The sequence below is a fragment of the Lissotriton vulgaris genome, chromosome 7 (assembly GCF_964263255.1).
Source record: "Lissotriton vulgaris chromosome 7, aLisVul1.2, whole genome shotgun sequence".
NCBI classification, from domain to species: Eukaryota; Metazoa; Chordata; class Amphibia; order Caudata; family Salamandridae; genus Lissotriton; species Lissotriton vulgaris.
Window position 1 is genome coordinate 177717720 of NC_141695.1, and position 27459 is coordinate 177745178.

The 27459-nt window shown below is 43.8% G+C and overlaps 1 protein-coding gene across 1 annotated transcript in view; it reads right to left on the reverse strand.

Annotated features, from left to right (window-relative positions):
* The window catches only part of LOC147701131 (myeloid cell surface antigen CD33-like), a 574774-nt gene extending 570120 nt beyond the window's left edge, over positions 1-4654 (reverse strand). The window contains exon 1 of the mRNA XM_086929902.1: positions 4585-4654. The gene's annotated coding sequence lies outside the window, so the exon portion shown is untranslated. The remainder of the gene's footprint in view (positions 1-4584) is intronic.
* Positions 4655-27459: the final 22805 nt, after the last annotated feature.

Here is a 27459-nt window from a genome sequence, read left to right on the forward strand (position 1 = left end):
CCAAAGCCAAGTGTTAGACCTGACAGTCTTAACGAGGTCTTCCCCCCACTTTTTGCCTGCCACCCTCCATTTTTCTGGACTCATTGTTGCTCATTTTAGGACTTAGCACTCTTTACCACTGCCGACCAGTGCTAAAGAGCTTGTGCATTGTACCCTAAATAAGGCAACATGTGCATAATTAATTTACTTTTATGTCCTAGTAAAGTATACTACATGTGCCCAGGGCACCTAAATTAAAAGCTAGTAGTGGGCCTGAAGCCCTCATTGTGCCACCCACTTAAGTAGCCCTCTAACCTTCGCTCAGGCCTGCCATTCGAGAGCCTGTATGTGCAGTTTAAACTGCCACTTCGACCTGGCATGTTTACCACCTTGCCAGGCCTAAACCTTCCCTTTTCAAAGATATAAGTAATCATAAACTTTATTTCGGTCCTCAGACCATAAAAGTGCAAATGCATACAATTCATACAGAGATTTAGGTTCATACAAAAATACATTGATAGTCAGTTAAAAGTGTTATTCCATTGTGGTGAAACGCAACATCGTTAGTTGCTGGGGGGCGCATGCACCCCGCAATGGGACCAATGGCTGCGAGACCTGGACTGGTGTCAGAGGGCTGAGGAAACGATATATAAGTCCAGGGGATGCATAAAGAAGTGGAAGAAGGTATGGGGGCCTTTGCAGAGATACCGAACCGAGCAGGGTGGGGAGGGGGAGGGGGATTAAGTGTCATCCAGCACTTGTACTGTCAAGCTTGCCTGCGTTTGTACCTTGTAATGCTGATATCCTTCATGCCTTTTGATCGCAGCTGTATGATGAATGTGCACATTAGCAATGTTAATAAAAAGATTAATAAAAAAACCTGTTATTCCATTAATGTTTCTAAAACATAGAAGCGCCTTAAATCTAAGTCAACAAAAGCCGAAGGGTGAGCGGCGTGGCCCGGCATGCTGGTTTAGTGGTAAAGATAGCGCTTTGGTAGGAACCAATTAAAAACCACCAATTACACAAGTGCACAAGGGTTAAACAAACAGTTAAAACACCACAAAAGGCACCAAATAGGTCTACAAATGTGGTAATATTACATTTTCAACACAGACCTTCTAATTGGCCACATATTGCCTAGAAACTTAGCAACTGTGCAGACTAGATCAGAGTTTAAAATGCGTAGTGCTACACTATGGCAACAAATGCCAAAACATTTGCAGATGGGAGCAAGCCATTTGGTTCTCGAACGCTGATACATTCGGCAGGCAAAAAAATATATGACCAATTGACCAAGTAACAAGGGGACAATCTGGGCAAAACTGTGATGGAGTAGAAGACTGTCGCCAGGAAGCTGTAAAAGAGTTAACAAGGAGAGAGCCAATTCTAAATTGCATGTAAACCTTCCTGTCCTGAAGAATCGCGATAGCCTCCAAGTATTGTTCGTATGAGCAAGACAATTTACATTCCATAAACTTCATGGTTAGGCGTCCCAAGGACTGTTAAGATAAAGAAGTCTGAGCCACCCAATTCCAGTATTGTTGTTTGACCTGGTCCTTGTTAGGAACTGTGCTGGGTCATTGACATCCCACGATCCCTCTAGCCCTTTTGCGGTGAGCAAAGGTTTCACTTGGAAGATCCAGACAACATTTTTAAGCAGTGTAGTGCACTCACTTCATAGAGCGCGGCAGCATACTGAAGCAGCTTGGGGTGGATTTTTAGCGCAACCAAAGCAAAAGGGGGCTTAACTTTGCCCTCTCGATGATGGCGGCTCTTCCCAAATCCAGCCTTAGTGGGTGGAGAGGGATACTCTGCGGAAGTGAAACCAGGTCCCCAGGAATTTATTCTCATTGGTCAGGTAGCCATCTGACTTTTTTAATCCCACAGTTCTGCAACATAGAGTGCTGAGTCTACTGCCTTGCAATCATATATGTGGAGTGGGGCTGCTATTGGTTTGCTTTGGTCAAGGCCCAGTTATCTGTCTACGATGGAGAGTATGCTTCGGCACATGGGGCTTCCGGGACATATCCTCAGAGAGAGTGATCCCCAGAAAGTCGTAAGGTGCTCAATCTCTCCAACGGAACCCCACCCAATGATAGCTTGCTTTTATACATTTTATGGGGGTTCAGCATTCAAAGCTTTGTTTTGGAGGTGTTACCCTCTAGGCCACAGGAGTCACAGAAAGCCTTGAAGCGGTCTAAAAGCAGTTGTAGCCCTCTATGAGTTTTAGAGACTAACAGCATGTCATCAGCGAGTAACAGTGTTACCACTTTATCACCCCCTAGGGTGGGGGCATCTGTGGGGACATCTGAAAGGTACTGCACTACTCCATTTATAAAAAACGCGAAAAGTGTGGGTACCAATACACAGCCCTGTCGGACCCCCTTATTGACTTTAATCAAATCAATGTGCTGGCCCCTGGTTATCCCAATAAACCCTTGCATAATTAGCCTAATGGAGATGAAGGACAAGCTCTAAAACCTCGGGATGGAAAGTGGACCTTAGGCCAATGAAAGCTACATAGAGGCTTTCCTGGCCAATAAACACCGTCTTCCAGGTCAGCAAGAAAAATCGAAACACCCGATCAACTGTGCATATTTTTTGTCTGTACCTAGCTTGGTATAGGGAAAAAATAATGTGGTCCCTGATCCATGCCTGTATCTTCAAAAGGAGTGCGCGAGCAAGCACCTTTTGGACACAGTCAATAAGGCTGATAGGTCTTTAGTTAGAAGCTGAAGATCTATCACCCTTCATGTAAACTGGGATCACCTCTGCTCCCTTCCAAGAGGGTGGTATTTGGGCATTTAAATCTCCCCTAAAGTAGGCTCTGTCTACCCACAGGACAGGGTGACATATATTTAAAGGGAAGGATATGTATTTTTAAGTTTTACATGTCTTGGTAGTGAAAAACTCCACATTTCTTTTGTCACTATTGCCGGGCCTATCTCTCTGATAGGATAACATTGGGATTATCCTATTTCATATTTTAATTTTCATTCCCAATTGTGAAGAGATAGACTTTTTGAGTGTGGTGTCACTGAACTCACTATTTAAAATCACAAGTTTTGGTGAAGTTTGATTTAAATTCCAGTTTAGCAAATGCCACTTTTAGAAAGTTGGCACTTACTTACTTCAGCCATCCTGTCATAAGTGTAGTGTTCATAACATGCTGGAAAACACCTCCCAGTATGTAAGGAAGCCTAGATACAGAAATGGTATCCCCCCCAGTGGGAAAATATAGTTGTTGAGAGAAATGTCACCATTCCACCACAGCACTCTCAGAATATCTGCCTCATGTTTCATCCCATGAACAACAGAGTCTCTGAGGTGGGAATATCTCTGGCCCTCTAAATATTGTGTATTTTGAAAATCTACTACAATAGCCACCCTCATTTTATAAAATGCCCTATGACTGAAGTTGATTTGCTTCTCTTGTGTTCATGAGAATTCGTTTCTTGCTCTGTGACAGGATATCGTTTCTGTTTCAGTTAAGAAGAGGCTACTGTGTCTACTAGGTTATATTTTCAATAAAAATACTTTGAAATAAAAAATAAAAAAAAAGAAGAGGCTACTGTGTTTGCAGCAAGAGGGAAGGAGGAGAGCAGTTTTACTCATGGAAGAAGCCATGTATGTGGGGAAGCACTATCTGAGTGAGTTTCTCAAAAACCAGAATGGTAATCAACATAATACCGAGAAGAAATATGCATTTTATTATATATTAAAACCTCCTTTACAAATCTGAAAATCCATGACAGATATTGATTGAAACAGGATTATATAACAAATAATTAACAGAATAACCAACTAGGTTTTTCAAATCTATTGGTCCAGGATATCTTGTACACAACTTTCTCACTGAGAGACACAAAAATAACATGTTTTAAACCCTGCAGCTCACTCCTACACCTCGGAAAATTCATGGTACTATATAGCAAAACATCTAATAGAACACAACCCAGGTGCATTAGGTAGTTCCCCGTGTTGAAATAGCAAACAAATCTATGCACATCAGCATTCAGTGTAAACTTGACATAATACCTCATAACTAGGTGGGTATTAAGTTCTGCGAGCTTACTTTCCAGATAATACACCTGATCAAATTGAAACCGTGCACATTTAAACCTTATTCATACTTGAGTTCTCATTAAAAACTTAACGATTCACACTAAATATTCTTCATCTACATTTTTAAAAGATTTGTGATTTCTGCAATTACTTAATACAACTAAAATGTTATCTGTTGTTGGCTGCAGACAGCTCTGGTTTGAAATAAAAAGAAAATGACACATCTCAGAGTGTTTCATTTTATAGCAAAAGCGTGTGTAAGACACCACATCTTTTTAAAGTAACCATTTCTATTTATGGAGCAGGTGCAGGAAGGAATTCCCAAACCCCTTACATTGCGGGGTGGTGCAGCAGAACTTAAACCGGAGTTTACTAGGGAACTGATACCTCTCCTCTCCTCCAAGTACTGGTACTCACATTTGGCAAGATTACTAAAAATTATTGATTAAAACAACCGTGGGATCTGAAAGTGCTGCAGCACTGCCCAAGCCCTTTATAGAGCCACAATCATGACGTGTAGCGATTTTATTTACTTACTTTGTGAGAGGAGTCACTCTTGCATCTAACTCCCAGGCAGGCAATGCTGATGTACAACACTCGAATTATCACATTGGCGAGTGAAAGGCTTAAAAAAAGCAGAACTGTGCTGAGCAACTTCCTCGTCTCAATCATCAGACGTCCTTCGCCTTCCCCTTTTCTGGCCCCGGTTGACTCCCATATGAAAGGTTGCAAGACAGTGGTTGCAAGTTTTATCTACAGCACATTGCACTTAATTGTCAACAGAAAGAAAAGTGACCTGGCATAAGAAAGTAGTTACTGAAGTAATGCTGCACGATGGGTAGAATTTAGAGAAAGGAGAGAGGATAAAGAAAGAGGAAATAGAGATAATGATGTGAAATAAAACGAGATTAGAGATCTGTGTAGCATAGATTTAAACCAGGACACAGGGCTTGGAATGTAGCCACACCAATGGATGACAAGCAGTGTTTCATGTACTCTTGACCCCCTAGTCAAAATTTCTTTAGCACTTTACATGCTTACATTTTCCTGTTCATACTTGGTTTTACTTGAATATGGGGTGCCGCTCATCATTAACTTTACTGCCACGAGGACCAGTGAGACACAGCCCAGGTCGAGGACTTTGGCAACACACAGCATTAGCAGCCTACCGGGGGACTGCGAGGACCAGCATTCCCCAGTCTGCACAGCTGGTGCCTCTTACCCCGGCGGCCACGCCTCCATATTTACGCACTTCAACGGCGTAAGCCCCTCCGCGACGCGGGACGAAGCTCGGGGCGAAGACCGGGCAAAGACCGGGCCGTTTGAAGCCGTTCGAGAACGTGAAAGACCGGACCGGGCCACTACACTAAGCCCTGCTTATACGGACTAGAACTGTACGTACTCACCTTATCTACTGTCACTACAAACTGCTTTCATACAGACTCCCCACTAAGTCCCGGTGCACCTTTCCCATCAAAAATGAATACGAGGGGTTGCAAACTAAAAAAAACAAAAAAAGTTGGGGTTGGCGAGCAGCTGTTAGGGCCCATGGATGACTTTATTACTAAGGCAAACTCGTTCATAGACCAAAGCATCAGTTTGATTGAGGATAGAGTGTCCATCGACCTTGCTATCGCAAGACGATCCTCCATGGGCCTATTGGCTGTAGCAAGAACCCCCGAGACAGGTGACAATTTAACGCAATTATCTCAAGGTAATAATAGGCTTAGTCTTCCAAATGTTGTAGATCTCTCAGCCTCCCAACTCTCCTTATTGACCTCAGATTCAGACCTAGAAAAAACACCTGAAATCCTACCTGATTATACACCAGAGGAAGTAAGACAAGCTAGAGGGAGGAGGGAGGGGGCAATTAGGAAAAGAAAGGAAAAGGAAAACGGGGAAAAAATAACAGTTAAGGACACTGTTGATTTAATTGTAAGCTCAAACACGGTAGGGCCAACTTTGCAAACACATGACGACACCGACCGCCATGTGTTGGTACAACATTCTCCACACAATATACCAGACATTACCACCTCGGGTCCACCCGTTCTTTCATCCCCTAGCAAAGAACATGACTCCTCAGAGCTGGTAAACAGAATAGCTGCCTTACTAAACTCGCTCTTTCTTCCCCTAGAAACTAGACTATTAAATATTGAGAACCACTTATCTAAGCTCACAAATCCTCCAACATTAAAGTCGATCCAAGGGCTGCAAAAAATGGGGATAAATAAACCGGCCGCACCTACTCCTCAAAACAAAACCACAACTTTAGTGTGCCCATCGTCTAAACAACAAACAGTAGCAAAGGCCCCTACAGCGGAGAAACCTCCTCCGAAAGATAAAACGCCCATACCTCAGACAACTATGGCTCCAAAAACACCAGCTCCAAAAACATCAGCCCTAAAAACAATAGCCCCAAAAACACCAGCCCCAAAAACACCCGCCCCAAAAACTCCAAACCCACCAGCAAGTAAGGGAGGAACCAGAGGAACACATGAGGGTAGATTCCCCATTAATATGCCACCTGAGGCATCCCCATTCGTGGTGGTGATGACTGGTGTACCAGAAGTGGCGGGGGAGGGCGCAGAACCAAACTGGTCCTTAAAAAATAAGGCGCAACACTGGTTAAATACAAACCGCCCAATTCCCCCTAACTGGTCAAGTAGGATAATAACAGTATCTAGGGCCCCATGGGTAGGTCATGGGAAAAAAATAATACAGGGAGACTGCATCGTGATCACCTTTGAGGACCCCAGAGTAGTTGAATACATTTGCTCCTGGGAACATCATAGCACAAGCGGTGGGATAGAGACAAAGCGTCTCTCCTTTTTCTATCCCAAAAGACATCATAACAGCTATCTCCAGGAATTTGATAGCTCCTGGCGCAAAGCAGTTCCCCAGCCTTGGGAACTTGACATCCCCAGACCTAAAATAATCCCGCGCTTTAATGATTACGATAGCTCCTGGCGGGCAGTGGAGCCCAATTATCAAAACTACGAGGGACCATGGCAGATTGTGGGCCCAAGGAATAGAGGGAGAGAATGGGAGCAGTGGGGTGGGCCACCACAGCGACCATACAGACCCACCTATAGGGAAAAACCACATTGGGATAATTGGTCGGGCATACCGACAATGAATCGGTTCAGTGGCCTAGAAATGGTCGATTGACCATTAGTAGAATATCCAAACAACGAGCAAATTATTCTATCCCCAGACCCCATAGGGACGATGATTTTAGGGCCAGATAACAAAATACAATACCTGTCGTTTATCTTTTGGAACATTGCAGGCCTCCGCCCTAAAATAGAGGATGGCTCTGCTGCTCACTTCCTAGTGGAAGGAAAAATAATTTGCCTACAAGAGACATGTTTAACAAGACAAGGGAAACCCAAAAGGAATACGACTAGGGTCCTTGGGCAGTAATCTATTGTACAGAACAGGGGACCCTAGTAAATGAGGATCGCACAAATAATAGACATATACTAAATAGTATACATGACCTCCGTCCAGCCGGACGGGTGTTTATTTTTTAGTAATTGTACCGATTTTTTTATATAAAACATTTATACAAAAGTGGGCACAGCCTGTGACCCACAGACAACAAGACAGAACAAGTGACAAAAACAAATATGTGAAAACGCACAAAAGCGGTCTGTACTTATTATTTGGTTTTACAGACTGAAATTCATTCATAGCAAACCCATTGTTGATCAAAATTCATGAGGTCAAAACAACATATGGAGCATTTAAGTCGACGACGTTTTGATGCAACTGATTAATACATGCATCATCATCAGGACAAGGAAATAAATTGTCATGTTTGTCTACAGAGCCTGTTTCAATCACAGTGCCTCTATAGCAATTTATACACAATTACAACCACATTTGAAGGAAAATACAAAACAAAAAAGAAGAAAAATTGACAAGGTTAGACAAGACTAGGCATGGGTGCTCATTACATCAATGACTAACCGACTTTGAATTTCTGTGTCTCAGCTAAATTGGTGCCATTGTGCACATGCTGGTGATCAAAAAAACGGCGAACGTTTACTTAAAAGACGGCGCAGTGAGTGGAGCACTTGCTATTAGCCATATTCGACTTAAATGTAAGAGAAATAGTGAATCTATGCACATGCTTGTGGCCATGTTGCTCAAGGGATTGGCGATTGTATTATACATAAAAACTGTTAAAAACTGGTGAGAGAGCGCAATTTGAAAATAAAGTATATCGTAGCCATATTTAGACGTATATGTTATAAACGTAGGAATGAAACGCATATCGTAATATAAAGTTGACAACTATAGCACAAAGGTCAACTAACGTGATAATATGATATAGGAAATGTAAATGTATTCACATGTTAAAAATGCATTAGATTTAGAAGGCCCGTATACATGATGGGTAGACATATAAATGTATAGAAATGCTTAGGAAATGTAGAACGTGCACAGTAGAATTTGTATACGTGTGTAACTTTAGATTTGAGAAGCGGCGAGAAATGTAATGTGGAAAGACATAGACGTGGAGGAATATAACGTGGAGTAATGTAGAGAACTTACATGACGATGTAACCAAGGGGAATGCATAAGTTATACTCTACGCAGTCGTATTCTATGTATTATATATTCGATGTAGAACGTATTCAAGTTTAACTAGGGCTTTTGCTAAAATACGAATATATAAATGTGTGCCAAAGGTTATGCTGTGTAGAGGGTTTCTGTAGGAATGCTGGAAGAGCTTAGGTCATTTGTGATTGTAACCTAACTGACCAAGAGTTCGCAGGAGCATAGTCAAATGTATGAAATTTAGTGGGCTTGTAAAAGTCGTAAATAGCTTGATGTGGACGTGAGAGCCAAGAAGTCTAGCACTTGTTAAGATTTAAGGTGACAATGCCGGACGGAGCTTATTGCTCGAACGTGAGGAGAGACACTTTTGAGGTGGACTATGTTTTGACAAGACCATTCACAGGATCTAGAAGGTTAGAAAGTTGTACAGATAAGTTAAAGCCTTGTCTAAGTTCATATGACATTCGATCTGAAAGAGTCAATAAAAGTCGACGATGAGATGGTGAAGATGACATCTAAAGGAGAAGGGTCAACTTAACGGACGACGCAAGGAGTGGACCAATGGAAGAAGCAGGAAGTTGACATCATCGGGGAAAGTCCGTGGTGGGCGTCAAGGGGCGTTCCACCCACACTGTGATTGTGTATTTTAGGGACAGCACCCCGGGGAGGAGAGAGCAATCAGAGGAGGGCAATGAGCAATGTAGCAATTGGAGATTAGGAACAGCAAGGGAATTGCTCAAGAGAGCCAAGGCAAGGGTAGATGCCTTTAGCAGATGCGCTGAGAGATCAGAGCGCAAGGGAGCAGTAGGCCGAGGACCCTTAGAGAGCGGATGGGTAGGCAGATAGGGTACTGCTTCTGAAACTTAAGATTCCTTTAGAGGCTAAGAGAGTTTGAACTTCTTTGGAAGTCAAACTGCTGACACCTTTTTAGGGAAGAAACTTGCGAAGTAGGGATGTCACGTAGCATAGAGTAGGGACAGTTTTAACTTGATTATTTTATCTTACTGCAGATGACGCAGAAGGAACCACTTCATATCGAAGCTTAAATTGCTGATATTGTAACTGATTTTGTATTTTGTGTACTTTGAGATTTTATCCTGAGTGGATTGTATTGCATTCAAAAATTACTTCATATAAAACTCTTAAACTTTATCAGTTGTAAGTGGTTCTTCAGAGTGGCGTCAGTTAATGGGGTTTGTCTAACCTATGCGGGGGTTGCCTTTTACTCAATGACAGATAAAAATCGGTCCGAAAGTAACGAATGAGATAAATTATTAAATTGATCATAATCATAAATTGATATCAAAATCTCATTCCCCGCAGTTGGTAGCAGAGGATGGTTATCTTCTTGAGGAAGACGACCTAGGCCAGGTTAGTTTACCCCAAGGTCCCTAGTCATCGTCGACCAGAAGAAGAATCGCAGCCGAAGACGGTGCTGATGGTGCGTCGAGAGAAAAGCAGCAGAGTCGGTCGAGAGTGAGTATAAGGGTCATGCGTTGTAAGATTGCGGTGTTTTATGTTGTTCCTGTGTTATAATGTCAAGCGGAGTTGAATGCCTGTAGTGTGATTGAGGGAAGGTTGTGAGCGCGCGCAACCGGATGAAATCTTATGTCCAGAGGACTTAAGTGGTTCGGGTGTATCGAACACCCAGAGTAATTTGTCTACCATTGAAAGGGGGTCATGAGGTACCATTGATTCCCGACAGACCGATGATAGGGGGAGCGTATGTGTGAGTGAATGAGTAGCGGACGCTGGTCGTACGTTTACTGTGTGTAAGTAACCTATCAGTTGAGGCACGTGTCCGACCGTAAGAGGAAAGACGCTGTGCCAGTTGAGGTAGCAATTACAGTTAGACTGTGGCCGTACAGTCAGAGAAAAGTGATCGCTTGGACGGAAGTAGTCATTTTTCAATGTATGAATGAAAACGCATGTGAGATCGTGAAACGAGTTAAGAAACGAGGGAAGCTGCTGAAGAAAGAAGTGACATCAGCGTAGAGCGGCGCTGAGATTGGTCGGTTGGCGTAGAACCGTGCTGAGATAGGCTGATTAGCGAGAGTCGTACAGGGATTGGTGGTTGTTACCAAGACGCAAATAAGGAAAAGAATTAGCAAGGACCAAAATGAAGTGTTTCAAGGGTTTAGGAAAAATCTTTAAAAGAAAAAGGAGAAATTTATATGCCGGAGAAGAAGCTCCACCAGAAGGCACACCAGCATATCATATGGCAGCCAACGTAGGCTTACATTCGATATTATGGATCTCCGAGTGGCATAGGCTAACTGAAGGGCAAAAAGAACTGGCGTTTCCGAGATTTGGAACGTTTAAATTAGAGGTGTTGAACCAACTAAAGGCGACGATGCTTTCAAAGAGACCTCTACCGAGGCCAACACAATTTGAAGCTCTTGGTGCGTGGTTTAGAACGGCACACGAAAGGGGCGTAAAGAGGCGCCAAGAAAGAGTGAGAAGATCGGTAAAGGCAGTGCAGGATGCTAAATGGGACGAGGAAGCTAAGAAATGGAGGGTGCAGAAGATAGAAGCGGACAAACTGTTCACCATGATAGAGGCTACGGGAGAAAGAAAACCTCTAGAACAAGAGGATGAGGAAAGCGAACAGGAGGAGGATCTAATAGAAAGGTTGTTAACAGATAGACCGCCTCCATACAGCGGTGAACTTGCGAGTCCCATATTACCGCAAACAGACGGAGCTAGGTGGGGGGAATATAAGTCGATCCCGGTAACGGAGTGGGACGCTAACAAGACTGAGGAATTACCCCAAACTAGTTCTGAACAGAGAGTAGTGGGAAGATTTGTGGTCCAGAAGGTGCCAGAGACGCAATGCGCTAGGTCGTACCAAATGCCGGACGCCTTGCAGGTTCCGGTCACCATAGGCCCTATTGTGTCCATCTATAACCCGGAAGGGGTCCAGCAGGAGGAACAGGCACGATGGGACAATGAAAGAGCAGAAGTGGAGAATAGGAATGCCACAATGAATCCCCACAGGCAAATACGAGCACCAATAAGTCGGAGTACCCCATTAGATTCTGCAACGGGTCCCAGGGTAGAACAGGGAGGTCGAAGAGGACCAATGGATTTGAGGGGTCCTAAACCGAAAACCCATAAGGAATTAAGGGAATACCTGAGAGAATGGGACGCTGCCGAAGAAGCTCGGAATAGAAGTTTAGAAACGGGATCCGAGTGGAGAGAGCAGGAGAACAGGATTCTCTCTCATTGTGGAGCTGGCGAAAGCAGTCCCGAGTGGGAGAGAGGAAGCCAAGAGAGCAGAAGAGATACTTATCCTACTGATAACAGCAATAGGCCAATGTGCGAAGACAGAAGTGCAGGGGGTGGCGAAGTGCCTCACGTTACCTTCAGTGAAGGGGAACGTAGGACACAGGAGTACCGGAATACCTTTAGATGCACACACCATGCCCCAGGTGAGGATGTGAGACATTGGAATCGCGGAAACATGGAGAGTCGCGAAGCGTCACGACATGCATCCGGTGATAGTGGAAGGAGTCATGAGAACCTAGGGAGTCGCGAAACGTCTCGCCATGCATCCGGTGATCACGAAAGAGATCACGGGAACACGGAAGACCGGCGAGGGCCTTTCATTTTATTAAGCGACACCAGACAACAAGCAAGTTATAATGGGTTAGAACAGAACGGTGGATCCTATCTCACATCTGGAGAAACCGAGCCTAAAAAACGGAACGTAGGGTTGGGGGACGGAGCATTATTCCACCATACCCCGCGCGAAGATGGAAAGGCTTGGGATCTAGAGGGGTGGGAACGAAGAGAAGAGAGGAAGACTCCTCATAACTCACCTGTGCTCAGGCGTAGGGCGCATAGTGGAGGTGAGAGGGATATGAGAAAAGAACACAGAACTGAAATGCTGAAAGCTGAAATAAAAGCAAAACGGCTTGACGTAATGAGTTTGAAGGCAGATCTGGATGAATTGATTGATGGTACAGTGTCATTAGAGAGATTAGCCTCATATACACCAGATGAGATACTGTTCCTATCCAAAGATATTACTCGAAGAGCGAGGTCAGCTCATGAGAACTTATCTAATTTGGCAACCAGGTACATGGTAGACCTGTCACGAACTAAGGCTTTACAGAGTAACCATAGGCTAACTTGCACGGATCAGGATTTGGATGATCGCAGAACGATCGCGCTGAAGGTACACATAAGGGAACTGATCCTAAGTATCAGAATATGGAAAGATCTGGATAGATGGGAGGAAAGATGGTCCAGAAAGGGCTCCGTTAGACGGAGTATGCTTGAGGAGTCCCAGGACGCAGGCTTGATGCGAATGGAAGCCTTCCCGTTGCGAGAAATCGCGAATGGAAGCTACGTTCATATGCCCTGGAGTAGGGGGGATTTGGCGGCATTTACCAATTCCTTCCCAAAGCTTAGAGATAATCCCGTCGAGTGGTATAAGCAGGTAGAAAGATTCGTGAAGATCTCGAAGGTACTGTGGATCGATTTGAACACACTGTTCGATATCGTAGTACCCGGAGACTTGTGGACGGCATGCAAGCTCAGTGTTGAATGGCCTACTTGCGAGCCACCGAGAAATATTCGGACAAATGGTCCATCAGTTAGAGTCATGGAAAAATACGAGAGGGTAATAACATGGCTTAAAGAGAAAGTGCCGGTGCAAGACATTGACTGGGTAAAGATAGATCGAACTACTCAGGAGCCGAAGGAAACAGTTCATGAGTTCTATGAGCGATTGCTGAAAGCATTCAAGCAGTACAGCGGGTTAGATGTGATGGATCCCAAGGATATAGGACAGTTTGTTTCAAAGTTTGTCCTCGGATTGAGACCAGAAATATGCCTGATGATACAACAGCATCTAATCTGTTGGCAGAACAAACCTTTGGATGAAATTCTGAGGTATGCAAGGTACTGTAGTGACGAGATAGACTCTAAGGCAAAGAAGCTTAAAGAAAAGTTAATGCTAGTGCAAATGCAAGCTGCTGGAAAGGATAAACAGCGGCAGCAGGGAACAGGAATGCAGGCAAGGAAACAGAATAATCAGAGCAGAGATGAGGAAGAAAGACCGAGACCGAGAATGGATATCGCGACACTGAAAAAGACAACGAGGTGTCATCAGTGTAACGAAGTGGGACACTGGCGACGCGAATGTCCTTACAATGTTGAGTCAGGGGAATTAGAGCAGGAGGAGGAAGAGGTTCAGAACAACGTGGTTAAGGGAGCCACAGTCCCGAAGGGCAAGTTTGTCAAAGGGGGGACTCAGACTCCTCGAGCCCCGTTTCCTCAACCACCTCGCATCTCAAACGGAGGGAAAACCTACAGACAGATGCCATTGTTTGTAGGAGGAGAGGAATGCTACTACGTCGATCCACTTACAGGGCAGCGGGCGAATAGGGAGGAAGATTGTACTCTAGGAGCCGCCTTGGAAGTAGATCAGAGAGGACCTTACGTAGAGGCTGAAATAGCGGGATGTCCTACAACCTTTTTGGTGGATACGGGGGCCACTCGATCCACGTTGAGATCTACGGTCGTCCCGGGTCTGCCAATATCAGGAGAAATGGTTCAGGTGGTAGGAGTCGCGAACAAAAGGATGACGAATCCCCTGACCGAACCAGTGTCAGTAAGGATAGGGAACTACAGTGACGAACATCAGTTTGTGATCTGCGATTCTAGTCCTGTGTGCTTACTAGGAAGAGATTTGCTGTGCAAACTGAACTGCACGATACATTGTACACCAGAAGGAGTAGAAGTGCAGACCAATGATGAGGATGCAGATTTTAAAGTCGTAAACTCAAGGGAGTGTGTGGAACTATATCCTACCTTAACAGTGGAGGAGCTTCCGCAGGACTTGAGGGAGAAAGTCTCAGCTGAGGTATGGGATTTTACTGGGGAAGAAATAGGATTGATCAAAGGAGTAGAACCGGTAAAAATCTTGGTAAGGCCCCATGCTGAGTATCCAAGAACACCACAGTATAAGCTAACACCAGAGACGATTGCAGGAATAAAGCCTGTGATTGAATCCATGATTAAGCAGGGAATACTGAAAGAGATCGTGGGTAGTCCATGTAACTCCCCGATCATGGGTTTGCAGAAACCTAGTGGAAAATACAGAATAGTGCAGGATCTTCGAAAGATTAATAACATTGTTGTCTCATGTTGTCCAGTGGTACCGAATCCATCAGTGATATTGTTTCAGATACCGTTCCAAGCTGAATGGTTTACCGTGATAGATTTATGCCAGGCCTTCTTTTCGATTCCTTTAGATGAAGAGAGCCAGTATCTTTTCGCTTTTAAGCTGGAAGATCGCGTCTTAACATGGTGTCGTATCCCTCAGGGGTATACAGAAAGCCCATCGATCTTTAACCAGTTATTAAAACGAAACCTTGAAAGTCTAGTACTGCCCAAGAATTCGGTTCTAGTCCAGTACATAGACGACCTCCTAGTTGCGTCAGAAACTGAGGAAGCTTGCAGAGTAGACACCATTACCTTACTAAATCACTTGGCCGAGAACGGGCACAAGGTGTCTCCAAGTAAGTTGCAATATTGTAAGACTGAGGTGCAATACTTGGGCCATAGGATTGAAAAGGGAAAGCGGAAGGTGTCTCCAGACAGAATAGAGGCGATTATGAAAATGAACGCGCCTACGACACAAAGAGAAGTCAGGATGTTTCTAGGCATGGTTGGTTATTGTCGACAGTGGATAGCAAACTTTTCACTGAAGGCCAAACCGTTGCTACAACTGACGCACAAAGGAGTAAGTGATCCGATACCATGGGACAAAGATTGTTTGATGGCGTTTTTGCAGCTGAGGGAGGACTTATGTCGTGCCCCGGCTTTAGGAATGCCAGATTACACCAAACCATTTTTGCTTTACTGCTGCGAAAGAGAGGGATGCGCTTTAGCAGTTTTAGCTCAGGTCCATGGAGATGCGCGCAGGCCAGTGGCGTACTTTTCGGCTACTTTAGATCCAGTAGCCGCAGCGTTGCCCGGATGTCTCAAATCCGTAGCTGCAACGGGTGTCAGCATTGAACGATCTGAAAGCGTAGTTATGGGTCATCAGTTAGAAGTGTATGTACCACATTCTGTAGAACTGTTAATGACCAGGACGAAGACTCATCATCTGACGAATAGCAGGCTCACACGCTACGAGCAAGTCATACTGGCTGCCGAGAATGTGACCCTAAAGAGATGCTCTGTCTTGAATCCTGCAACTTTGATGCCACTTCCGAATGAAGTGGACGATGAAAATTGTACAGATCATGACTGCCTCGATGTGACTGAACTATGTACCAAACCAAGACCTGATATCGTAGATGAGCCATTGACAGACCCAGACGAAATTTTCTTCGTTGATGGTTCATGCGTAAGAAACGATGTCGGTCAGCTGAGAGCAGCTTATGCAGTATGCACGATTACCAGAGTTATAGAAGCCGCTTGCCTGGAAGGAGTACACTCCGCACAGGTAGCTGAAATTGTGGCTTTGACTCGCGCTTGCTTAGCGGGTGACAGACTTCGAGTCACCATATACACCGATAGCCAGTATGGTTTCGGGGTAGTTCACGATTATGGGCAGTTATGGTCTCAAAGAGGTTACATGACCTCCTCGGGTTCTCCTATTAGGAATGGAGAATTCGTGAAACTACTGTTAGAGGCTTTGCAAAAACCTATGGCCATAGCCGTGGTCAAATGTGTAGCGCATACAAAAAATGTGGATTTTGTATCACTTGGAAACAGATACGCAGATGAAGTAGCGCGTTACTGCGCAGAGCAGGGATATTCTCACACTGATGCAAAAGTGGGGGGAATCCAGGAAAGAACTGAATTGACTATGTTACTAGATACGGTAGATACATGGGATGAATTGAGAGCAGTACAGGAAAATGCACCAGATGAGGAGAAAAGGAGCTGGGAAACAGCAGGTTGCGGGAAAAGTGAGATGAACTTTTGGGTTTCTGCCGACGGAAGGGCAGTTTTACCAAATGAACTCATTAGTCCAATGGCAAGGAAATTGCATGGATCCGCACACATAGGAAGAGATGCTATGGTGAGAGTATTCAGACAGACGTGGTTCAATCCTAAGTTTAGAGTAGCGGCAGAAGCAGTGTGTCAGCGATGTACGATCTGTCAGCAACTAAATGTGGGAAAGAGAACACCAGTTACCTTGAGTCACATAGGAAGGTCTGGGGGGGCCTTTCAATAGGATGCAGATTGACTTCATAGAAATGCCTCCATGCAACAGACTCAGATACGTGTTAGTGATTGTCTGCATATTTTCTAGATGGGTTGAGGCTTACCCTACACGTAGGTGCGATACACTTACAGTAGCAAAATTGTTACTTAGGGAGTTGATACCGAGGTTTGGGGTGCCATCCTCTTTGGAATCGGACAGAGGAACTCATTTTAATAGCGAAGTGGTGAAGATGCTGTGTTCAGCTTTGAATATCGATCAGAAGTTACACTGCAGCTATCGACCAGAAGCTTCAGGGATTGTAGAGCAAATTAACAGTACTATCAAGTCCAGACTGGCTAAAGTTTGTTCATCGACATCCCTGAATTGGCCAGACGCACTTCCAGTAGTTCTTATGAGCATACGTAGCACACCTGATAGAAGAACAGGCCTCTCTCCACACGAAGTGCTAATGGGGAGAGCTATGAGATTGCCATCGGTTCCGACTGCAGCGCTAGTGAACATCACAGACGATTTGATCTTGGACTACTGCAAGGGACTATCTGATGCCGTTAATTCTGTGTCCCTCCAGGTCCAGGCTGCAGAGGTTCCGTCAGTACAAGACTTGTGCCATGACCTGAGTCCAGGAGACTGGGTCCTGGTGAAGAAGCATGTCAGGAAGAACTGCTTAGACGTGCGTTGGCGAGGACCGTTCCAAGTCATACTTGTAACGAATACCGCAGTGAAGTGTGGAGGTCTGCCAAACTGGATACATGCCTCACACACCCGAAGAGTGCCAACACCTCCAGAGGGAACAGCTCCTCTCTCGGACGAAAATCCGACAGGAAGCGGAGAAGCCATAGAGGGGGAAAGCCAAGCTGTGGAGGTGATCGAAGAAACTGAAACTGTGTTGGAACAGGACGACGAAGGTCAGGACACTAGTGGAACCGAAGTCGCCTCAGGAGAAGAAAGTAATTGGGAATCCGACACAGATATCGAGCAAACTGAGAGTGACCAAGAGACCGGTCCTAGAACAAGGAGCGGAAAGAAAAAGAGTGAAGAGGCCAGTTGGCCGGAGAGAAGGAAAAGGCCAAGTTCGGAAAGGAAGAAGGAAAGAACTCTTGCCCCGATCGCTGAAGGATCGGATCAGGAGGAAGACACGACAGACTCAGGAACGGAGAGTCCACGAAGATCAAGAAGGGTACGTGTGCCCTGCAGAAGGTACGCCACCCCAGAGTGGACTTATCTAGCAGATGTATTGGGGACAGAAATCTGGGAGAGTGAAGAGTGTGAAAGTAATCGATCTCGATCCATTTGTGGCAGTGGAGATATGGATGTTGGCGCCTGGACTCGAGACTGAGGGGTTACTGACTTTCACACTTCCCATACCCCCACGTTTGAGTCAAATTCAAGATCTAGTGCTAAAAAGATTACAATTTCCAACAGTTGGTCAGCAAATGTCAGAAGAAGAAGAAAAAGTTATTCGCTTTGAACTGTTAATAATTGTTGTGAAAGCTGCAGGTCCGAAAATAATTGTTGATGCATAAAAGACTTTTGTACGTATGTTATAAAGAAGAAGATAACCTAGCACTGAGTGGAAAGAAGAATAAAATTAGGGATTACATTTAGAGGACGGAGAAGGGCTAGGGTTGTCTGCTGCTAAGAAGAGAAAAGACATTGTGGTGAAAAAGATACAAGCACTTTAAAGACTGTGAAAGCAAACAAGCAACCAAAAGACTGGAAAGAGAATTTTCGCTAGAGAACGAGGTACGCTGTTTGATGACATGGAGAACGGCAACCCAAACAGAAAAGCTAGATGTATAGTAGGTACACTTATAGCAATAGTGATATTCCTCATAATCATAGTAGTAACGATATCTTACCTGACAGGAGATGAGAATGATAAAAGAATAGCGAATGTAAAAATTGTAACGACTTTGAAACCTGCTCTTGTGGGAAAGAAGGAGGAGAGCACTGTTATACGTGAAAAGGCGTTACTTACAGATTACATACAGACGAGTCACAGGGAAACTTTAGGTCAAATGCATATGCCAAATTATTGTATGAGTATATCGATGCCATGGAGGCCAAAGATTGCTACGTTTGTATGCAATTGCCGGCTTCTGTAGACGAAGGCATTAGATATCACCATCTCCCATTGACTTATGGGATAACATGTAGTTTACTGCTTAGTATATTTTATGGTAGAGAAGGATTTGAGTACTACTTTTCAAATTATGATTCGATACTGCCTGAAGTTCCGAATTATAAGCAAATGAATAAGTGGGACTACTACAAAAAGGAGGATAGACTGGCTAAATTCTTTCTTCCTTGGGACACATTAGATACATCATATGCACGTAGAAATAATCTGACTTGCAAAGTATCAGAAGTAGAGAAAAGGTTTATAGCACAAGTAGATGACCGATGCAGACAGCAGAAGATTCTAAAAATGTCAGGACAATGGAAAATAGATTGGACAGAAGAAGAGAAGGCACATAAAAAGAAAGGTAGCAATGGTCCAATAGCATTGGATAGAACGCAGAAAGGAAAGTTATGTTTAGCTCGAAGCAAAACGTATTATGAGAGTGAATTTGTAGGTGAAGTTAGTTGCGAGCACTCTTTTAAACTGGAGTACTATACGAAAGATTTTATGAAAGGGATGCAAGCTATCCCGAATGTGTATTTTGTATGTGGGAGAAATGCCTATGTAAAACTTCCAGACAATTGGTATGGTTCGTGTTACTTGGCAATTGTCTTCCCCAAAATATATCATGCAAAGGATTTAGCGATCATAGAAGGAAAGGCTCCGAGGAGAACGAAAAGGGAAGTAGGAGATGCAGAAGTAGTAGGAGATGTATTTGGAGCGATGTTTCCATTGTTAGGCTTGATTCTTAACGATGTTAAAATTAGAAGGTTAGCGACAGTCGTGGATAGATTGTCTGCCAGTACTGCAAGATCATTAATGTTAGTAGAAGGTGAGATGCAGTCGATCAGAGCAATGGTTTTACAGAACAGACTTGCTTTAGATGTGATATTAGCAAAGGAAGGCGGAGTTTGTAAAGCTTTGAAAGTTCAGGAATGTTGTACTTATATTCCTGATAATTCAAAACCACTTGAGAAAGTTATACGGAACATTACGCAGATTCATCAAGAAATCGAAGATTTATCAAAAATAAATGTTTGGGAAAAAGTAGGAAATGGAATGGGAAAGGTTGGAAGTTGGTTTGCTAATCTTGGAAAAGGTATAATATGGTACATATTAAAGCCTGTATTAATAGTATTAATTTGTATAATTACATTATTAGGATTAGTAAAATTGTATAAATGGTATAGGTCGAACCAGTTACAAAGATCGATGAGAGACCAGGAAAGGAGACTAGCTGTTCTACAAGATCAACAGTATAAAAGTCTGAGAGCACTTGAATCGATAAAAAGAGGAACTGATGTAACGAGTTCAGTATAAAAAGATGTATTCAAATTGCTTTTAGTGATGACTCCTAAAAGTCATCAAAGGGGGGAACTGAGAGAGCGCAATTTGAAAATAAAGTATATCGTAGCCATATTTAGACGTATATGTTATAAACGTAGGAATGAAACGCATATCGTAATATAAAGTTGACAACTATAGCACAAAGGTCAACTAACGTGATAATATGGTATAGGAAATGTAAATGTATTCACATGTTAAAAATGCATTAGATTTAGAAGGCCCGTATACATGATGGGTAGACATATAAATGTATAGAAATGCTTAGGAAATGTAGAACGTGCACAGTAGAATTCGTATACGTGTGTAACTTTAGATTTGAGAAGCGGCGAGAAATGTAATGTGGAAAGACATAGACGTGGAGGAATATAACGTGGAGTAATGTAGAGAACTTACATGACGATGTAACCAAGGGGAATGCATAAGTTATACTCTACGCAGTCGTATTCTATGTATTATATATTCGATGTAGAACGTATTCAAGTTTAACTAGGGCTTTTGCTAAAATACGAATATATAAATGTGTGCCAAAGGTTATGCTGTGTAGAGGGTTTCTGTAGGAATGCTGGAAGAGCTTAGATCATTTGTGATTGTAACCTAACTGACCAAGAGTTCGCAGGAGCATAGTCAAATGTATGAAATTTAGTGGGCTTGTAAAAGTCGTAAATAGCTTGATGTGGACGTGAGAGCCAAGAAGTCTAGCACTTGTTAAGATTTAAGGTGACAATGCCGGACGGAGCTTATTGCTCGAACGTGAGGAGAGACACTTTTGAGGTGGACTATGTTTTGACAAGACCATTCACAGGATCTAGAAGGTTAGAAAGTTGTACAGATAAGTTAAAGCCTTGTCTAAGTTCATATGACATTCGATCTGAAAGAGTCAATAAAAGTCGACGATGAGATGGTGAAGATGACATCTAAAGGAGAAGGGTCAACTTAACGGACGACGCAAGGAGTGGACCAATGGAAGAAGCAGGAAGTTGACATCATCGGGGAAAGTCCGTGGTGGGCGTCAAGGGGCGTTCCACCCACACTGTGATTGTGTATTTTAGGGACAGCACCCCGGGGAGGAGAGAGCAATCAGAGGAGGGCAATGAGCAATGTAGCAATTGGAGATTAGGAACAGCAAGGGAATTGCTCAAGAGAGCCAAGGCAAGGGTAGATGCCTTTAGCAGATGCGCTGAGAGATCAGAGCGCAAGGGAGCAGTAGGCCGAGGACCCTTAGAGAGCGGATGGGTAGGCAGATAGGGTACTGCTTCTGAAACTTAAGATTCCTTTAGAGGCTAAGAAGTTTGAACTTCTTTGGAAGTCAAACTGCTGACACCTTTTTAGGGAAGAAACTTGCGAAGTAGGGATGTCACGTAGCATAGAGTAGGGACAGTTTTAACTTGATTATTTTATCTTACTGCAGATGACGCAGAAGGAACCACTTCATATCGAAGCTTAAATTGCTGATATTGTAACTGATTTTGTATTTTGTGTACTTTGAGATTTTATCCTGAGTGGATTGTATTGCATTCAAAAATTACTTCATATAAAACTCTTAAACTTTATCAGTTGTAAGTGGTTCTTCAGAGTGGCGTCAGTTAATGGGGTTTGTCTAACCTATGCGGGGGTTGCCTTTTACTCAATGACAGATAAAAATCGGTCCGAAAGTAACGAATGAGATAAATTATTAAATTGATCATAATCATAAATTGATATCAAAATCTCATTCCCCGCACTGGCGTAAGGAGTGAAGAGTGAAGGATGAAGAAGTGAAAGTGACCAATCGGCGCAGTGTAAGGTTGAGGTAAAAAACGGTGCAGGTGAAATCTCGAATAACCGGCGTCTAGTTATCATGGTTACCTTGTTACAAGCTAGTTTGATGCTCTTTGCCATGTTTAGGGAATCCGGCGTGGCAACGCATCTATTAGAACCGGAAAACGAAATAGCGCTGTTAAATTAGGTGACCGAGTAATTACAATAGTCTGTAACGCTAACGCGAGCAAGGTAATACTCACATCAGCTCCGTAGTTGAGAGGAGGAAGCTGAGGAAAGAGGAATCAATCAGTAGGGCGTTTGCGCGGGTTGAAATTAGTAACATGCAACCAAACCTGACTTACTTCGTACTGTTTCTTAAAGCGTTTACTAGGGTCCCCTGTTCTGTACAATACAAGAGACATGGGCCATGACGGAGTTACATCTTTTGGGCTATAAAACGTACTTTTCTCCAGCCCTTCCAAGTAATGCGGGCAGGCCTAAGGGGGGCTTGATCACTTACATAGCAAACACCATAAAAAACCTTAAGGTACTAAAAACAGAATCTGCCCCAAATTTCCAACTACTTTGTTTCTTAGCAGGAAAAAAAATAACCATTATTTTAATACATTTTTATAATAATTTAGAGAATGATCACTTTTGTACCACCCTCTTAACAATACAGGAAAAAATTGCCCAGCTCAGACATCTGTACGAAAAAAAGGGACCGTACACTTACTATGGGGAGGGGACTTCAACTTACACCCCTGCCCACGTTCGGGCATGCGGAGTTGTGGGATAGTGGACGAGCACGCTAACCCTCTCATACACTTCCCCCATGTAAAAACGGGGACAGCTATGAACAACCTCCTTTTAGACTTAGAACTGACAATAGCAAATAAAATTGACTCTACCCAGAATCTCCCAGATCCAACATACCTAGGGAGGGGGCATGAGACCACCGTCGACTACATTCTCTTGACGGATGGACTAAGACACCTAACCAGGGATTTTACAATCATGAAAAATATCCTAAGTGATCACTCCGCCCTTAGACTAGACGTTAATCTGAATGATCTAGAAACTCAAACATCAGCCATAGCAAATACTCTATCCCAAAATAAGATAGAATTGGGAAAGAATAATGGGTATACTTTGAAATGGGAAAAGATTGATCCCATTCAATTAACCGATAATTTGATAAAAATAACATACCCTAACATAGTAAAATGCTTAGATCTTTCAGTAGATGATGGGGTGATTCTTGAAAATTTCAAGATAATCTTCGAAAAAACAAAAGGATTGTTGATTAGAAATTCTAATCCAGCTAAGTCAACTCTAACAGGATGGTTCAATCATGACTGCACAGTGGCGCTAACTAAGCTAAAAACGTCCCTTAAACAACCACATAGAGTCCAGCAACAGATACAGCACCTTAGGCTCCAATATAAAAAGGCTAGGAAGCTGAGAAAACAAGAGCTAAAACAAGCACTATGGGACGACCTTCATAAAAGTGCAGTGATGAAAAACAGTGAGTCCTTTTTCCGGATAGTTAAGACCCCCTTCTTATCCGATCCTAATGGCCCTAAAATAGAAGTGGCTATAGAAGAGGAAATCTGGGTAAATCATTTTTCAAAAATATTTAAACTAACATCCCCGACTGAAGGGCAAGGTCACTCTCTTTCCCCAGTTCAATTTCCAATTCCTTTGCAATTCGATATCCTTGATGTAATTCAGGCGTTAAAGTCAAGTAAAGGTGGTAAAGCACCTGGCCCTGATGGGGTGCCAGTAGATTTTTTTAAACACCTTCCGGACTTCTGGGCCCCTATACTCACAAGAGTATGTACTGCAGCAGCGAAATTGGGATTGATGGAGTCCTGGTCCAACTCAATCATGGTGCCAATCTTTAAAAAGGGGGACCGCCAGGACGTCACATGTTATCGCCCCATCTCACTGTTGGACTCTCTGGGCAAAGTAGTTGGTAGAGTAGTACTCGAGCAGCTACAGCAATGGGCAGACAATAGGAACATTTTATCTGACCTGCAATTTGGATTTAGGGAAGGTTTCGGAACTGTTGAACAGGCCCTTAATCTAAGTGTGATCGTGTCCAAATATATTCATGCAAAGCAGGGGACAATGTACATGGTATATGTTGACTTGTCCGCTGTGTTTGATTGCGTATCTCATGCGAAGCTATGGACTCTCTTGAAAAGCATGGGGGTGGATCCCCCCCTCCTGGATTTCCTAAGAGAATTATATGCTGAGGCTTCTGCAAGAGTGCGCTATGGCACAAAAGGGGAACTTACCGTGTCTTTCAGAGTGGAGCGGGGAGTCAGGCAGGGGTGTGTCCTGGCCCCCTTTCTCTTCTTGCTGTATACAAATGGACTGGAGGAAGAGATGTTGAGAGGGGGGCAGGACCTCCCCAGATTAAACCAACGCTTGATCCCCGCTCTACTCTATGTGGACGACGCGGTTATCCTGGCCCGCACACCAACTGAACTTCAGAAGTCCCTGACCAAGTATGCTGATTTTATGAGCGCCCTAGACTTACATGTAAATGTAAAAAAAACATTTGTCATGGTGGCTGGAGGAGGACGAAAACAAATTAAGAACATTTACTTAAATGAACAAAAACTTGAGAGGACTCCCCAGTACCCTTATCTGGGTATAATGATTGACGAAAGGTTAAACTGGAAGGCAGTCATTGAGGCTAGGAGGCATCTTTTTAAGAGAGCAATTGTAGCACTGATGAACTTCTCCCAACGACTTGGAAGGAGACCACCAGTTGAACTGCTAAAAATCTATGCAGCGAAATGTCAAGCAATTGCATTGTATGGGGCTGGGGTATGGGGACATGCAGATGTGGGTTCCCTCCAGATAGCAGAGAACTCTTTCATGAGATTCCTCCTATGTGCTCCAAAATGCTCCTCTATCTACGCTTGTCATCTGGAATTAGGAATCCCATATATAGAGGACCTGATAAAGGTTCAACCATTGCTACTTTGGAGGCGCATTTGGGTCTCGGACAAAAATGTGCTGACCAAACACATCTTAGCGGATTCCATGGCGCTGGACCGCGCGTATACAGTAACATGGCTTACCTATGTCAGGCACTTTTTTCAAGACCTGGGTCTAGAAAAGTACTATTTCACACCTGACAAGCTAACTGAAATATCAAAGAAAGAGTTGAAACAAATAGCTCTGAATCATCTAGCGACCCTCAGGATTACTCTGGTATCAACTAAACAATCTGTAATACATGCAAACATGGTACAGCTCACCTCGCAAATCCAGCCTTATCTTACATTAGAGATCAGTACTTATGACAAGATGCTTCTGACAAGTTTTAGATTCAACCTTTTTCATAGGCTTGTAGCCTTCCCAGTAAAGAATACATGGGAACTAACCTTGGCTCATTGCCCATGTGATGACATGTCGCCACAGTCCTGTATGCATACAATATTGTTCTGTAAATATTTTAATACCCACAGAAAAGTCTGGCTACTTCCCCTGTTAAAACGCTGGGGCTTCAGACAGGGCCATCCCGCCATGTTATTCTTACAAATGTTAGACTCTGAATGTACTTGCTACCATGTATTAAATTTCTTAAAATGTATTATCAGGCATAGAAACAACCTTTAAAAGCTGAATTATTTTAATGGAACTGATCCTTTTAACACTTTAGAATCTTGTTAACCCCTTCGATGCTGATGACGAGCTCAGCTCGTCATCACCCACGGGTGGCGTGTGCTGATGACGAGCTGAGCTCGTCATGAACAATGGAGTTCACCAAGGGCCAGCACAGCGCAAAAATCACCGCAGCAGCGATGCGGTTAAAATACTTTTTATGACAGACCTGACATTTCTAAACATGTAAACCCATCATGTTGCTTTTATGGTTTTGCAATGTTTAAAACCGAATAAAGAAATTTATATATACTTGAATATCCGCTAGTGCATTTAATTGCTTTTTTGTTCCACTTTAATTTAATTCTATCTAACTGCTTTGCAGAAGAGTAGTCAATTTACTTTCCAGATTACTTGAGTTACACTAAGCCATACTCACCCTTGCCACAATCCTTATGCCATTAGTCATGCCCAGGAGTCAGGCATCCTCAGAGCTTTACAAACAAGCATTTGCAATGCAATAGGGCTCGCAGTGACGAGAGTTTGAGCTAATGGCATTTTAACTGACAATTCATTTTTTATGTGTTGTTTGTAAAACAGATAAATAAAAGTAATTGTCATCTACAATGCCAATAGCTTAAACTCTCGCAAGACCTATTGCATTAAAATGCGTTTGTGCTATAAATGTTTTTAAAAGCGTTAGGCCTGCACACAGAGGATACACTTGGGGTGCCAAGAAACGTGTTTTGGGTCCTTAGTGAGATCTATATAAATGGTCCCCCTCATTCACTCAGTCATGCTTTCTGAGGGTTTCCCAGGGTTTACCTGTGCTTGTTGCCTTTGATCCATGGACTGGCATGAAGGGCTGTTTAGAGAAGCCTGGGGTTCCTGAAGCTCGGCAGCAGCCCGCGTTCCCCTCACCCAGCAGTGGGAATTCCCAGAGAGTCGATGTGTCCCAACACCCAGCTGTGCCGCTTTCACCAACAGGTGTCCTTCGCAGCTGTGCCAGTCGTGCACCCACACTCACTTCTCCTCGGCACATGCAGTCTCAAAGACCAGTGTGCCATTCTTGCCCTGACTCCCAGGGTATCCCCACTCTCAGCCCCGTTCCTAAACAGCCTCCCTGCAGCTGTCATGCCGATCACTAGCCAGTTCAACTGCTTCTGAGTCACTCAACGTCATCACTACTAGGCTCCTCAACTCTGTCTTGCAACCTCAATGTAACTGTTTATTTACAATACCCCTTTGCTGTTTCTCACAGCACCACACTTTAATTTTTCACTTGAGAAATACCACCCTTTTACCCCTGTGCAACAGCAACACCACACTGTTTACTCCTTTTGCTGAAACGCCCTCTACGCTGGAGCCGCTGCCAAACTCCTGATGCGGCTGCAACGCATCGAGAACGCCTCTGCACGCCTGATCCTCGACACCCCTCACCGCAGACACATCACCCCCCACCTGAGAGACCTACACTGGCTCCCCGTCAACAAGAGGATAACCTTCAAGCTCCTCACCCACGCACACAAGGCACCCCACAACACCGGACCTACATACCTCAACATACGACTCAGCCTCTAGATCCCCGCCCCCCAGCATCACTCCGCCAACCTCGCCACAATCGCCTGCAACCGAAGAGCAGCCTCCGGTGTCAGATCTTTCTCCCACCTCTTCGCCAAAACCTGGAACACCCTCCCCATCTACCATCGGCAGTCCCAAGACCTGCTGACCTTCAGAAGACTCCTCAAGACCTGGCTCTTCAAGCAGTAGCAGCACCCCCCCCCCAAGCGCATTGAGACCCTCACAAGCATGTAGTGCG